General features: G+C 41.6%; 1 pseudogene; it reads left to right on the top strand.

Moving 5' to 3' along the window:
* The first annotated feature begins 40 nt into the window (after positions 1-40).
* On the top strand, positions 41-15,820 carry LOC119738005 (annotated as a pseudogene).
* The last annotated feature ends 226 nt before the right edge of the window (positions 15,821-16,046 follow it).

Raw genomic sequence — 16,046 nt, 5'->3', positions numbered from 1 at the left:
GGTAACCTGGATTTAACTCCAACGAACGCATGACGGGCGCGCACCATCTGCAGCGCAGCAGTCAGTCAGCTGTCGAGCAAAATACAGCTTGGATCTTATGTTAAAAAAAAATGCTCCCAATCTTCCTCCAAAATTGCATTTTTGGCCGCTGCTGCGATTTTGTCCACTGGTGGGACTAACGAACCGATGTTGTGGCATGACCAGTATGCTGTTGACGACAGCAATCTGCTTTGGTTTCGTTATTGAAATGTGTTCTTCTGCAGCGACGAACAGCCCAGGTATGAAATTAAATGCAAGATGGCCAATAGTGTTGACCCAGTTTCGTGATAAAATTTTATTCTTTTAATTTGTTTATGAATGCATTTAAACATTAATGCATTTTAATACATTAATATTTGAAATCAGTTTTGTTTTAAGATGACTCTTCTTGTTATGTCATGTGTACGTAGTTTGTGGGGAGCATGAACTTGGAAATAGGCCTATAGTATATGCATGATATGGCGATCGTGAAGTGAAGGGCCCTGGCCCTGTTTTGTTTTGATCAAATTAGACTAGAGTCAAAAATGTTTTTTATTGCTCAAAATTCACCTTTACAATCAAAAGCAGACTTTCCTCAATTCTAACATGTCTAATGTCATGACACCCGTTTTGCAATTTTGAACAGATTTATGGGGTAGAAATCATGATTTTCCTGCGCGGTTTGTGCCTTGCGATTCAGCGCGCCCTGCGTGCTCACGGTCATGACGGTACATTGCGCGGTGATCGCCATCTTTATTTTCGGGTCGCGTGTTGTCCCCGCGCTGTCATCGTCATTTTACCCCCAAATTTCCCTCAAAAAATCAAAACCCTGCCCTCTATCTATGACATACCTGTTTACTGAGAATGTCGCCAACTAGTTTGGTAGGTCCAATAATTTTAACATGTAGTATTTTGTGGTATTTGGTACTTGACCCCCAAACAGCCCTTTGAGGGTTAGGGTTAGCTAATTAGAGTGGATTTTGTTCCCTTAGATAGGAACCAGGCCCTACACTACATGATCGCCTAAATATATTGATATTCTGTCAATATTTCTGTAATAGGCCGACGCAGCTAGAAGTTGTATAAAATTCAAAATAAAAAACAAAACAATGATCACTACACAAAGATCATTCAACTTGATCAAAACAAATGGAAAAAATGTTACAACCTGACGCCACTTCCGCGATTGAGTACAATTACAAAGTCTATGGAGAGTCAAAAAATTGTCTAAGTATTTCCTAACAAAATTGGAAATGTTTCTCGGACTCAGATATATGTTTTGTCATCATTTTTGCAATGACTGACCTTCATTGAGATGATAAATGAAGAAAAAAGTGGCGTCAGGTTGCAACATTTTTTTCGTTTTCTCATTAAATACCTCAATACTTTCCCCTGCTTATTTTGACTTTTTATGACATATCACTTTCTGATGGCTGATAGGCCAATGAAGGGAAAATTAGTGATGGCCAGATATGGGAATCTTTCCTGCATTTTAAACATTAATTTAATGCATTTATATTTGAATTTTGAAATCCCTGTTGTTTTAAGACGTCACTCCTTTTTATGTGTAAATAGTTTGCATGAAGAAATATATTGATATTCTCGTCAATATTTCTGCAATAGGCCGACGCAACTTTGCATACAATTCAAAATCAAACAAAGAACATTTTCAAACAGTAATCACTACACAAAGATCATTCAATTTGATCAAAACAAACATATCACTCGCAATTCGCAAAGGAAGAAATACAACTATCAAAGAGGCCTCAGGATACCACACTTTGATTTTTTTTTTATTTCAGTCAACATCCTTTGGCACAAGTGCCAATGGTTTTAAATGGAACAGTGAAAACCTTTGATAATTATTTTTTTTTTAATTAGCAATTCAAAGTATATATACAAATGTGTTTAAAATGCTAAGGTTTTTTTATTTTTCTCAAGATGTCTTTGATGGCGTGTTTGTCTGCGTGGAGAAGGATCCTGAAAACAATGCCACCGTTGTCACATGGACACTTGCTGCTTACATCCAAGCCACATGCTGCGATCTCCTTTACTTCGAAAACAAGACATCGTCCGTGTCGAGCGTTGTGCCAAGTTTATCCCCACCGGAACTTTTCAGTTGACCAACTTACGTGAATCAGTAGTTTATGTTATCCAAATGACGTGTTTAGATTCCTGTAATGGTGTGACTGACTCTAGCAAGAGCTACAGATCTAGTGAGGTGTCTTTTCTGTCAGGTAAGAGAATTAAACAAAAATTGAATTGACTATTTACATGGAAGCCATAATGTTTGTTTCAACATTATTAATTAATTATTATTTTCATGTTGTTCCAGTTTATTTCTTTGGGGGCTGTTTCAAATATAGATCATTTCTTGAGATTTAATTTTTAACACCAGTCTCTCTTCCAACACCAATTTTCCCAGGTATTTACACTTCCCAACAAAGCTTTGAATGAATTTCTTAAAGGGAATATACATCATTTGCTTTTGCTGTAATTTTCAGAAATGGATGGAATTGGGGGTTGGAAATATAAAGCAAATATAGTTACACTGACTTTTTGGAGGTTTTGGGTTCGAAAATGCTATAAAAACCAAGAAAAACGATCATTTTCCTGTAGTCTGGTTCCCTGACTCCATAAAAGAAGAAACAGAGCAGTTAACATACATTAGGGAATTGTAAGGTCAGGGAACCAGTCTAGCTGGCTCGTACCCGTTCATAGGTTTGTAATCGATTGCAAACAAGTGCAATGGTCAATTGGGGCCAGTATTTGAAAAAAAGCCAGTTGTTTCCAACGCTGATCGGCCGATCAGCGTTGGAAATTGATACAAAAATACCACTTTTCTTGAAAATGACAGTATACCAGGTGCCATAATTTTACAGGATGCTTTAGACTGTCATTTACCAACATCCTTTTAAGGTATTTCGCAAAAACTTGGTAGTTTTATTTTTTGATGTTTGCAAATGTTGTATATTCCCTTTAAGCTTTGAAATCAATTTGAATTGCTGTTGCATGATATTGATAATAACCTAATAAGGCTATTCTTTCTCATTTTGTATCTTTTGCATTTCTCAACTGCATGTCTTCTCAACTAAATCCCCCGTTTACATTACTCCCCACATTTTCTCACCCAACACAAATACGCCCTCTACCCAATTATGATTGGGTAAATCAGCTTGTTTACCATATGTCTGAACAAAAACAGAAATGCTCAGTCATCTTATGTATTGCTGTTCTGCGTGGGACGGCTCAAACTTGATTGTGTTTGTTCATTTGCCCAAGAATATGTGTTTCTTTTTCACCTTCTTGTTGTATGTCAATGTAAAACACAAATTAAAGAACAAGTCATGAGCATTCAGATACAAACTTGATGTACAATGTACATGTACCTATATGTGCATTTACACGTAGGGAAAGATTTCCATATACGAAGTTCACTCAACACTCTGTGTACAAACCCTATGAGAGTGGACTGAAAAATTCTAAGTGTTTCTAAGAAAATGTTTGTATTTTCTCACTGCTCAAATTGACTTTGATGACATGAAATTGCTATCTGGGGGCTTGTTAGTCAATACAGAGGAAAATTAGTGAACTTCGCATATGGTAATCTTGCCACAAGTAGGTCTTTACTGCTAGACTATGTCTTGTCTTGTAAATTTGTTAATCAGTGGATTTACATTCCAAACTCAGATATTTTTAGTTTCCATATTTTACATAAAAATTGAAATGTACATGCATTCAATGGTTTCACTACACTTGAAATTTTAAAATGTTTTGGAAGTGCATGTATACATGTAGTCCTCTTTTTTACAAGCAAAACTAGCGTGGACTTGGTTTAAAAAAATCAACAAAAAGCTAAGTTGGTCACTTTGCTCCACCCCCAAAAAAGGCCCCTAACTTTTTCCTGATAATAAAAGAAAGGAAAGATTCCCATACCTGGCCATCACTTGTCACCCTGTGCACAAACCGTATGAGACTGGTTTAACAATGTCTAAGTGTTTTCTCAGTAAATACTTCAATATTTGCCCTGCTAAATGTGTCTTTTTAGGACATATTATCACTCTCTGATGGCTGATAGGCCACTGAAGGGAAACACTAGTGATGGCCAGGTATGGCAATCTTTCCAAAAGAAATCTTTTGAATGTTACTAATTCTCAATTACTGTTACAGAAAAGTCACAACTCTTTGACCTTCTCCCGGGAAACATGCATGAGTCAAATGTGCGGCTTCCTTTCCTTTCCCTGAAGCTACCAGAGTTTTTTTTTTTTTTTTTTTTACACAGGAATCATTATTGACAGCCGAGTAATTCCAAATAGCCCCAAATACCCTCACATTGTCAGGGGAAGGAATCCCTACCCCAGGGGTCAGGGAGATTGTATAGAGATTAGTATCAGGGTGTTTTGAGAAACGACAAAGGACTGTGCAAATTGTGCCTATGGTTGGATACCTCATGCCATACAATGTACATGTACATGTAGATATCTGTGCAGCTACATGTATGTGCATTGTGTATATATATTGTAGGTAGAAAACCCAGGGTGGGTGGGGGAGGGGAAACAAGGGTGCCTTTGACCCACAATTTTGGAAATGTGTTTCCTTTGCCTGCTCACTACAGAGCTAGAGACTATGTACATGTACATATTGTACCATGTCTGCCTCTCCTTCTTGTAGAAATATTCTTCTACCATTGAAAAGCATGCGTGTTACAAACAGATTATACATGTACATGTAGGTTCTTTTGTTGTGGGACATGTCCTGTCTTGTTTTGTCTTGTCTTTAGTTCCACAGATGGCCTACTCTTCATGTTCCTTTGCAGTTTTGTCATAGTACATACATATTCTCTATGTCTGATACTACAGCTGTTTTGTGTGTTATTTTATTCACAACAAACATAGAATTAATATGACATAAAAGGTATATATTTGTACATGTGATGATGATATCAACATTGAATGCAATACACAGTACATACATGTAGTTGCGTCTGAAGTACAGTACAACATACATCATTGTGCAGTGACCAGTACAAGTGTACTAAAGTATAATAGATTATTATTTATATCAGGCTTCCGGCGGTAAAATAAATCAGCATATTGTATGCTTTCATAAAAAGATGACTGCAATAACATTGTTATTGCAGTCGATCCGGGCATTTTCGCAGGTTCCCGCTTGATCAAGAGCATAGAAAGTCACAGTTGTCAACCACTCAACAGAGCGTAGCGCGCGCGTACCGTCGAACACGGAACACACCGCGCGCATGCAGCACGCAGAAGGCCAGGTATAGGCGCACTGTTGTTAACAATTACAGTGGCAGCTTCAAAACGTTTGATGTGAACGAAAAAGATGTAATGAAGACGATGTCTTGAATTGTGCTTCTTGCGGATCAAGTCAGCCTGATCTAAATAATATTAATAATATTGGATGGCTTGTTTTCGAAGGATACAAGAATATATTGCACTCGCTATGACAATATTGCACGAGTCGAATAGCTCGTGCAATATATTCTTGTATCCACCTCAAAGCCATCCAATATTAGGCAAAGTAAAAAACAAAACAAGTTTCTCGTCCCCGCCCAATTCCTTTTTGGAGGCCGCCTGGATTTTTTTATTATTTTTTATTTTTGAAAAATGCAGTAAAAACACTGAAAAAGTCCACAAATTCATCGGAAAATAAATACTTGCGAAATATTTGAGTCGAAGTTTTCAGTATAGACTCTGTCGGTCACTTTGTACACCACATAATATCGACGTGTGATCGCTACCCCTGCGACAGTGCGAGCATGGCGAGTTCGCAACAAAACTCACCCACTTGGTTCCCAGACCAAAAGAATGTGACTATTCCTGATGAATCTACGCGCCCATGGAGTCGAGGCTGAGACGTGAGCGTCAGGAATAATTGTCAGGTCTAGGGAACCAGACTACGTACATGTATGTCTATTGATAGTTTTAGACTACAGTCGTTTGAAAATTCAACCGGAATCTGTCTGCCGTACTGTATGTGGTAAATGCTGACTTCAAAGCCAGAATGCCACCGGTATGAGACTAGCTCACGCTGGAGCATGTGTTTAAAGAATTCGCTCGCGACTTTTGGCGGTTAAAGCAAATGCATCTAAGGCTGCATCCGAATCAACTGCCTAGAGCTAGGTCTAGGTCTGTGCCCATTGAAAATACGCGGAGACACGCTGACAATAGACGTAGCTGTAGCTCTGGAAGCCCGTTTCGGACACGGCCTAAAACTGTTCTTGGTAGACCAATACAACTCTAAAGGACACTGTAAATATGTTCAGTTCTCTTTTTCGACTTGTCTTTCATTTTAAAAGTGTCTTTGAACAGTGGAAACACCAACAGTTGCAGGAAATTTTCAAATGGTGGCCATCTTGAAAAAAATAAAAAATAAAAAGCCCCTCTTCCTCCTATTTTTCAAAAACCCGGACGAGAAACTTTTTCTTTCTTTTTTTTACTCGGCCTTATATAAATATTTCATACTAAAGGTACACAGTCATGTGATGATTTTACAGTTTGGAAGTGGTACTACAAATACTTAGTTCTAGAGAATGACTGTAACAAGAACAATGGTATATTTTGATGTTTTTGGTCATGTTTGTGTGCAGGGTCTATTGTGGGGAAAGTGTGCTCCAAAGCTCATCCGTTTAATCTTAGCCATGGTGAGTCCTGAATATTTGCTTGATATTCATAATTGATGACACAAAATCCTAGTTGTTTTCATTCGTGAAATTGCATCCAGCTACACATATTTTGATGTAATTTAGTTAAATGGTCGGTGATATATTTGGGAGCTTTTTTTCCACGATTCGGAGAATGGAACTCAAACCTGCACATGCATACATGTATATGGGTTATAAGTTTTAGCAAGTACATTTCTGTATGTAAACTGGTCATTATTATGCGGTACCTGCTGCTATGTACATCAGATTCGAACCGGCCAACCGATCCCGTTAGCTCGGTGGTCGAGTGGTAAGACATCTGCACTAGAAAGCAGGAGGTCGTGGGTTCGAGTCCCACCCGAGTGATTTTTTCCAACTTTCACTCGGGAGGTAACACACTGAGTATACAGTGTTTAAAAAACGTCGGTGAAGGGCAAAACCTAATTTGATTAACTGGTCATTATTGTTGACAAAATCAATTACTACAAGCAATTTACTTTCAATTTTTTTCAAATTAAATTATAAGTTTAACATTTTAACATTTTTTTGACTTAGCTTACCCCAGATATAGATTTCTCCTAAGAAGGTTGAAGTCATTTCTGCTGATCCCCTGAAAAAAGTACCCTTAACTATTCCATCTTAAACTATGACCTATATAACCTGTACCTTTTTTCATGCTTTACTCTGTCCCCCCTCCCCCCAGGTCAAATCTCAGTATGCATTTATAAAACTCAGGGGGAATTCAACCACGTTGTCCAGTGGTGTAGTACCCAGGCTTACGGACCAACAAGCTGCGCATTACGTTACACCTCACTCGGCACCACCGAAACACAACACAGGACTGAGATATTCCGGGATCTTCCAATGAACAGCTCCTTGTTCCTGACAGAGGGCGCCACAGATGTGCAAGTGGAATGCAACGACAGCAATAATGACATGCAATCCTCAGGAATCCTAAAATACACAAACGGTGGGTGTAGAGCATGCAAGTCTCTCCAGTCCAGGTTCACGTTTTATGTGTCTGTCTTTAGTACCAAACGTTTTTTTGCAAACACTGACTATACTCACAGACCCCGATTTTGAAATCACCCAATTGTTATCTGCATGATCAATTGAACAGAAGTTGAGGTCAGCCATTTGAATTTTAAAATAGTCATCCATTGGCAATATTTTCAACAAGCTGATTGACCCGATCATAGATCGGGTACGGCGTAGTGTCGGAGATCAAAATGTGGGGAGTGAAATGTAAATGGGGGTTAGTTGAGAAGACATGCAGTTATAGAAAAGCAATTTTTTGTGGTGTGATCTGAGGCAATTTCTGACCACTAAAACCAATTAGAGCAAAAGATTAGGCCTGGGCGACTATCAAATTTCAATAGTCACGGCGACTATCAATAAATAGTCGCGACTAGTGGACTAGTCACGACTAATTGCATTGTTTATTTATCCATTAAAACCACTGATAAGGCATCCGTGGATCTGCGTTTGCATAACACAAAGGATACCCACACACCAGGCTTACCACACGCCGGCCCCACACAGCATTTCTCCACAAACTAGTCGGTGGAGTTTATTTATTATTTTTTTTTAAAACGTATTGAATTATGACGCACTTTCCTATCACTTTTGTAACATCAAGTGGTTGTTATTAGTCAAATAATTCCTTGATCGTCAATTGCAATTAATTCTACAAATCCATGCTTGAATAATTAACACTTTTAAGAACAAGAATTTCAACAGTTTGTGTGAGGCATGCCGCACGCATCCGGTGTGCCAGCAACATGTTTTGTACATCATACATGAATGAATTGCATGCGCAGAGTGCGTCGCACTTTGTGTCTTTCCAGGCTTGTGGTTTCAGGATGATTTCTAGACTGAGTTGTCCACATAAACAAAAATGGCCACGCTAAGATGCATAATGCATGAGAAGATTCAGAAGACGCGGTCAGTCACGATCACGTGACACTTTTGTACATTGTAAGATACTTCCATTTTCATTAAGGAGAGTTTTAAATTTATTGAATACGGTTACATGATTGTTGTTTAAAATAAAGTCGAAACAGATTTATAAAGAATAAGATATTGTTTGAAGCACCATATTCAATTATAATACATGAAAACAAAACATCGTATTTTATTTTACAAACATGTACATTGTGAAATAGAAAAAAAACATCCCCATACTTGATAATGAATCTGACCATGGCCCCGCACATGAAGAATCAACAAAATGTCAGCCTTTCAAGGAAGGAGAACTACCACGTGGTTTTGGATCCCACGCTTGATAATGAATCGGACCGGGGCCCCGCGCATGAAAAATGAACAAAACGTCAGCCTTTCAAGGAAGGAGGAACTACCACATGGTTTTGGATCCCAAGCCTGATAATGAATCGGACCGGGGCCCCGCGCATGAAAAATGAACAAAACATCAGCCTTTCAAGGAAGGAGGAACTACCACATGGTTTTGGATCCCAAGCTTGATAATGAATCGGACTAGGGCCCCGCACATGAAAACTGAACAAAACGTCAGCCTTTCAAGGAAGGAGGAACTACCACGTGGTTTTGGATCCCAAGCTTGATAATGAATCGGACCAGGGCCCCGCGCATGAAAAATGAACAAAACGTCAGCCTTTCAAGGAAGGAGGAACTACCACATGGTTTTGGATCCCAAGCTTGATAATGAATCGGACTAGGGCCCCGCACATGAAAACTGAACAAAACGTCAGCCTTTCAAGGAAGGAGGAACTACAACATGGTTTTGGATCCCAAGCTTGATAATGAATCGGACTAGGGCCCCGCGCATGAAAAATTAACAAAACATAGCCTTTCAAGGAAGGAGGAACTACCACGTGGTTTTGGATCCCAAGCTTGATAATGAATCGGACTAGGGCCCCGCACATGAAAACTGAACAAAACGTCAGCCTTTCAAGGAAGGAGGAACTACCACGTGGTTTTGGATCCCAAGCTTGATAATGAATCGGACCAGGGCCCCGCGCATGAAAAATGAACAAAACGTCAGCCTTTCAAGGAAGGAGGAACTACATGTACCACATGGTTTTGGATCCCAAGCTTGATAATGAATCGGACTAGGGCCCCACACATGAAAAATGAACAAAACGTCAGCCTTTCAAGGAAGGAGGAACTACCACATGGTTTTGGATCCCAAGCTTGATAATGAATCGGACCAGGGCCCCCGCATGAAGAATGAACAAAACATCAGCCTTTCAAAGAAGGAGGAACTACCACATGGTTTTGGATCCCAAGCTTGATAATGAATCGGACCAGGGCCCGCACATGAAGAATGAACAAAACGTCAGCCTTTCAAGGAAGGAGGAACTACCACGTGGTTTTGGATCCCAAGCTTGATAATGAATCGGACCAGGGCCCCCGCATGAAGAATGAACAAAACGTCAGCCTTTCAAAGAAGGAGGAACTACCACATGGTTTTGGATCCCAAGCTTGATAATGAATCGGACCAGGGCCCCCGCACATGAAGAATGAACAAAACGTCAGCCTTTCAAGGAAGGAGGAACTACCACATGGTTTTGGATCCCAAGCTTGATAATGAATCGGACCAGGGCCCCGCACATGAAGAATGAACAAAACGTCAGCCTTTCAAGGAAGGAGGAACTACCACGTGGTTTTGGATCCCAAGCTTGATAATGAATCGGACCAGGGCCCCCGCATGAAGAATGAACAAAACATCAGCCTTTCAAAGAAGGAGGAACTACCACATGGTTTTGGATCCCAAGCTTGATAATGAATCGGACCAGGGCCCCGCACATGAAGAATGAACAAAACGTCAGCCTTTCAAGGAAGGAGGAACTACCACGTGGTTTTGGATCCCAAGCTTGATAATGAATCGGACCAGGGCCCCCGCACATGAAAAATAGTCGCGGCGCAAACTATTGCCGCGGCGCACTAGTCGCGACTAGCTGGACAATAGTCGCTGCATGACGACTACCCGACTATCTGAAAATCGATAGTCGTGACCACCAATACCTTTTGGTATTGGCGACTTTGCAACTAGTCGCACTAGTCGCCCACGCTTAGCAAAAGATCATATTGTAAACATCATTTTCGAGCTTGGGGTAATTGAATCAGCTACACGGTATTCTGAGCAATAGAATCATTATAGAAGCCTACAATTTTTATTCGGGGAAGAAAAAGTGGGGGGGGGGGACCAAACAATGTCCCCGCTTTAAAATGTGTGTGTGTGTGTGTGTGGGGTGGGGTGGGGGGGGGGGTCCCCCTGTCCCCCGTCGATTTACGCACATGATAATTATGTACCACGGCAACTGTCTGTAAATGTTCCCGTTGGTCTGTCAAATTGGCATTTTGTGAGGCAGTCGCATTGTGGGAAATTAGTGAAAAGGTTACCGTAGTACACAGGCGAAGGCTGATTGTACAGTTTTGACAATACATCATAATGCAATCAAACGTGAAGTTGTCATTGGCAATGAAAATGTTGAGTGTTAATTACCATAAAATTACAAACGGTCTGAATGATGGATGAAGGTCATAATTAAGTTTCAGTATTGGACTCTTCAACAAACGTGAACTTGAACTTCTTATAATTTGGGAGACCGTCTGCGAGGAAAAAGTCTTTTATTGAAGTTGGTTCAATCATCTAGTATAAGAGCAAATTTTACTCGGCCTCCGAGAAATGTTTGCTCCTGAGAGGATCCGAGACCGCGGTCTCCCGCGGCGCCAAAATCGCTCCACGTCCGTGGAAAAATGTGGAGGGTGTCTTCCGCCGGGTCGGGCACTTCGGGTCGTCCTAATTTTTCCGTACGGACCGGCGATCCGTTTTGTCGATTTTTTGTGACTGCGTTTAAGATCGCGATATTTGAAGCAATGCATCGCTCCTTCGTTGATCCCAAACAGGCCCCCGAAATTATAACACGACACTGAATTATACGTGGCGGGCAGCGAACTCACAATGCTCAGCCTTGGTGGTGGAAGCATGGAGCTGTAAACACATTATGGAAGCAACAGCACTCTATCACGCGACGTCACATGCTTGTGCTTCAAATAGCGAGCACCGTAGACCCAACCTCGTTTCCAGGGCGTGGAGCAGGCTGCAGTACGCGTTGCCATCGACGGTTTTACGCATAGCCTGGAAGTACTACGCAGTGTAGACTTTCGATTGGTCAGACCACGCAAGGCATACTAATGTGTAGTCCTTCTGAGTATTCGTTGCACTCGGCGCACGAGCGGCAAGCAAAGCACAGGAAAGAATAGGGACACTTGGTGGCCACGCACCATGGAGAAAAAATATTTTGCCAAGGTCACCCCAGACTACCGTTCTGTGAACACTTTTGCAGAACATGTAAAGGAAACCCCTACGTTGACCTCGCTGACCTCGCACAGTCTAGACTCACAGAAAAGCCAGCACAGGGGGCGGCCAGGCAGTCAACGTGAAAGCGCACACAACGGCAAATTCCTGCGCAAAACGCAGTCACGAAAAATCGACGAAACGGATCGCCAGTCCGTACGGGAAAATCAGGATGACCCGAAGTGTCCGACCCGGCGGAAGACACCCTCCGCATTTTTCCACGGACGTGGAGCGATTTTGGCGCCGCGGGAGCCCGCGGTTTCGGATCCTTTCAGGAGCAAACATCGTCTCGGAGGCGAGTAAACTTCTCTCTTATATATATAGATGTGTTGCAAATTGTAATGCTTTTTTTCTTCCGAAATACTCATTTATCAGTCCTTCTGATTTGAAAATCACAGGCGTGTGGAAAAAGGCACACCTGGATTTTTCGAGGTGTGTGGTTTTTCTAGGTGTGTTGTTTTCTAGGGGTGTGATCTGTGGTCCAGGGAAATTCAGGCGTGCAATTATTCACACTTCTCGGGAAGCTTTTAGGTGTGCGATGGTGTGGGGGTGTGATCGCACGCCTCAAATCAGAAGGACTGATTTATTGCCCTAGAATGGATGGGCCCGGTCGGACACAAAATAAATGCAAAAGATACTGTAACACATTACACACGTTGTAGATCCTACATATGGTGCCCGGATATGCTGTATTTTCGTAAAATCTCACAGGTTCTTGACATTAACTTGCATACTGTACATTTACGCGTACTCATTTGCCAATTGTTTCCGCTGGCAATCACCAAAGTGTTCTGAAGACACTCTCATGATTTCCTAAGGTAGTTTACAATATCAAACCACTACCTTCCTGAATCGTGCAAAATTTTCCCAAAATCTCCTGGCCGATTTTGGAGGATAAGGAGGTTCATGGTTATTCAATCTCTGTAACACATACATAGCCAAGATTCAGTTGAGTTAGTCCAAATCCCACACATAATCTCATTCTCTCCTGAAGATACAAAACCAGGCATTAGCTTACTGAGTCCAGATCAAGTTCTTAATCTCAGATCTCGGGTTAAATCTCCTAAAATCTGTCCCACAGAGACGCAGCCAAAATTCTGTTCGGATAATCTTCTCAATGCCCTCTATGGATCCACAGTTTGCTAATGTAATAAAGATCCCTGAAGTTGCTTAGTCTTTCCTACCAATGGATAGATGCTCAGTTTATCTAGATGTGTTAATCTCCTTAATCCCTCTCACAGATTCTCAGACCGGGTTCTGTTCCATTTGTCCAGACCTATGCTTCCACCACCAGAACACCCGTCAAAGAACCCACCTTCCACCAGACCTGCACGTCTGCACCCTGGCTTTAATCCTAATCCCTTAATGTCCTTAATCTCTCCCACAGATCAAGAGCTCAGAGTCTGCTCCCTTAATCCCAATCACATGCTTCCAGTCACCACCAGGACACCTGCAACAGAACCCACCCACTACCGCGGTCTGCATGTCAGTAGCCTAGCCCAAGGCCTAGCCTTAGCCTTTAGCATCGTCTTTGTCTCTTCCCTCATGTCCATGCTGGCTTACAAGCGCTATAAGAGCTACATGAGGCGGCGATCACAAAGGTAGGCCTTAACATTTCAAAATTGGATTGTGCCCTTGTACACTGCAATTTTTAAAAGCGCTGTATGCCCAGCACTGACCAAGACACGGCAAGAAAATCTTTGCAAGATTGCTCGGCTGGGACTCCAACCCACAACTTTTTAACTAGTGCAGACATTTTAACCACTTGACCAGTGAGCTTGCTGGGCTTAGCTGCCTTGGCATAGAATTTTAAGAAGGATTGACTCAGTGTTTGAGATGAAAAGCTGTAAAGAAGAGTGAATCATAATATAAACTTTACATCATCCCGATGCAAATTCCATCTCATCTTATAAATGGTTTGGTTGCGGTACCCACTGCTATATCAGCCAGATGACCCCAGCAAGCTCGGTGGTCGAGTGGTAAGATGTCTGCACTAGTAAGTAGGTCATGGGTTCGAGTCCCACCTGATTAGTTTGTGATTATTTTTCTCACAATCTCTCGGGACAACACGGAGTATACAGTGTTTATAAAATACGTTGGTTATTGGCAAAACCCAATGTACTGTCCTGGAAATGTTTCAAACCAAATTTATCAATAACGATGAGGAAGTCAAGAATAAGTCTTTGAGCTCCAGTGTTTATTCACATGACACAGAAAGCAAGGAGTGAAACTGCAACAAGAAGTAGAAAAAAATGAACTAACTAAAAGAAGTTCACGCTATGAATGCTAATACACAGTTCAAACTAAACGCTACGTAATCTTAAAACATGCACTAATTAAGAGTGCCTGTGTCAATGATTGTATCAAATGGATTAACGTTCTGCACAATCCTTTAAATAAAAGATAATACCAGGAATATCGGCACGTGCTGTTTTTGATTTCAACTATTCAGCCAGTGTAGGATCAGTCTATAAAGGTGGGGTCCAAAAGTGACATTATTTTGTCCCTGTTACATCTGACCTGTGAAATTTGCATACAAGTATCATTAAATTTGACTTCAAACTTCTTCTTTTTTTCATTTGCTTGGTAGGTGCATTGCTTTACGTAATCACTTTTGGAGATAGAAGGCATTTGAGAATGTATCCCGAGTTTTCAAAATCTTACATCAGATTGAACAGGGAAAAATGCATATTTGAGGACTGATCCTTGACAATTGTCCTTAGTCTCTTCCACAAGGAGACAACTTACCCCTAACCGTATCCCACATGTGCTATTTTCCCAGGTTGTTGAGAGTTGAGACTGAGGAGGAGGCTAACGAGGAAGCTGCCATGCAGGATTTTCAGAGGATGGTCTGAGATCTCCGTTCTGCTTAAGACATCCTCATCAATATTTTTGTTGACATGCCTCATTTGTACCAACATCCGATTAATCCTCCTAGTCCTCTGCACTTCTCAGCCCTTCAATATTTGCAAAGCCACTTTTGCCCGTACAGTAAGCACCCACACTTCAAATCACTGCACGATTCTTATGTGCGGTCAAGCTCAGGGCAAGCAGGCAGATTCAGTCACACGTCACTGCTCTCCACAGTGCTGTTTGTTGTGCAGTGACTCTCTGTGTGATACAGTTACTGTAACTCTTCATATCCCCTCACTTGAAACTGACCTGCAGGGTTTTACAGGGTTGTACCTATTGCTCAGAATATTGACTTCCCCTAGAAGGGTTAATGTCGTGATGCAGACAATGAGCTGTGTCTCTTGGGTTGAGTTCCCACAGTTTATTAACCATCAAAACAATCAACAGAATCGACCAGCTGTTGCCATCGTTAAATTTAGAGCAGCGTTAACCCCAACTCCCTAGGGAGTGTGCAAAATCGTATTGAAATTAGAGGATTCAGGACTCTGTATGAGTGTAATCAACAGATTGACAGTTTGAGTAAAAGAGGACATTGATAGATTTTTTTATCTGAAAAGAACCAGTTAAGTTCTGAATGGATCATCTGGATAGCCATTGGTTGTACTCACTTTACATGTAGGCAACAAGTCATGCGTCTCCCCCAATGCCATGTTGTATGTTTCCGCCAAGCATAAGTGCACGCATGGTGGACATTCATCAGACATTCTGTTGCGCAGTCACAGCTGTGAGAGGTCAAAACATTACGAGGCAAGGCTTGATAAATCGGTATGGGCTCCGTGCGCCAACGAAAGAGGGCGCCCTTGTACCTAGCAACGACGTCCCATGGGCGGGACATTTAGCTGGTTGATGCGCACCATTCCTTGTGTGTAACGCACGTACACCAGGGGATTTGTACTAAGTACACTAGTGATGCGGCCGCGCGTCGCGGCAAAATTGCAGTCAGGCAAGATGGCGTCGGTCGGTCGGTCAGTCACCCCCCACTGTACTTTCTTTGCCGGTGAGGGGTTACTTGTGAACGGAGCGGATATGAAACATGTGGAGAGAAATAGCTCCCAATTACGCCTTACCTCTTGATAGCTGACTGTGGTATACAGGGAACCAGACTTGACTGCC

Source organism: Patiria miniata, unplaced genomic scaffold (assembly GCF_015706575.1).
Source record: "Patiria miniata isolate m_02_andy unplaced genomic scaffold, ASM1570657v1 HiC_scaffold_3, whole genome shotgun sequence".
In the NCBI taxonomy this organism is placed as follows: domain Eukaryota; kingdom Metazoa; phylum Echinodermata; class Asteroidea; order Valvatida; family Asterinidae; genus Patiria; species Patiria miniata.
This window is presented reverse-complemented; position numbering and strand designations above follow the sequence as displayed.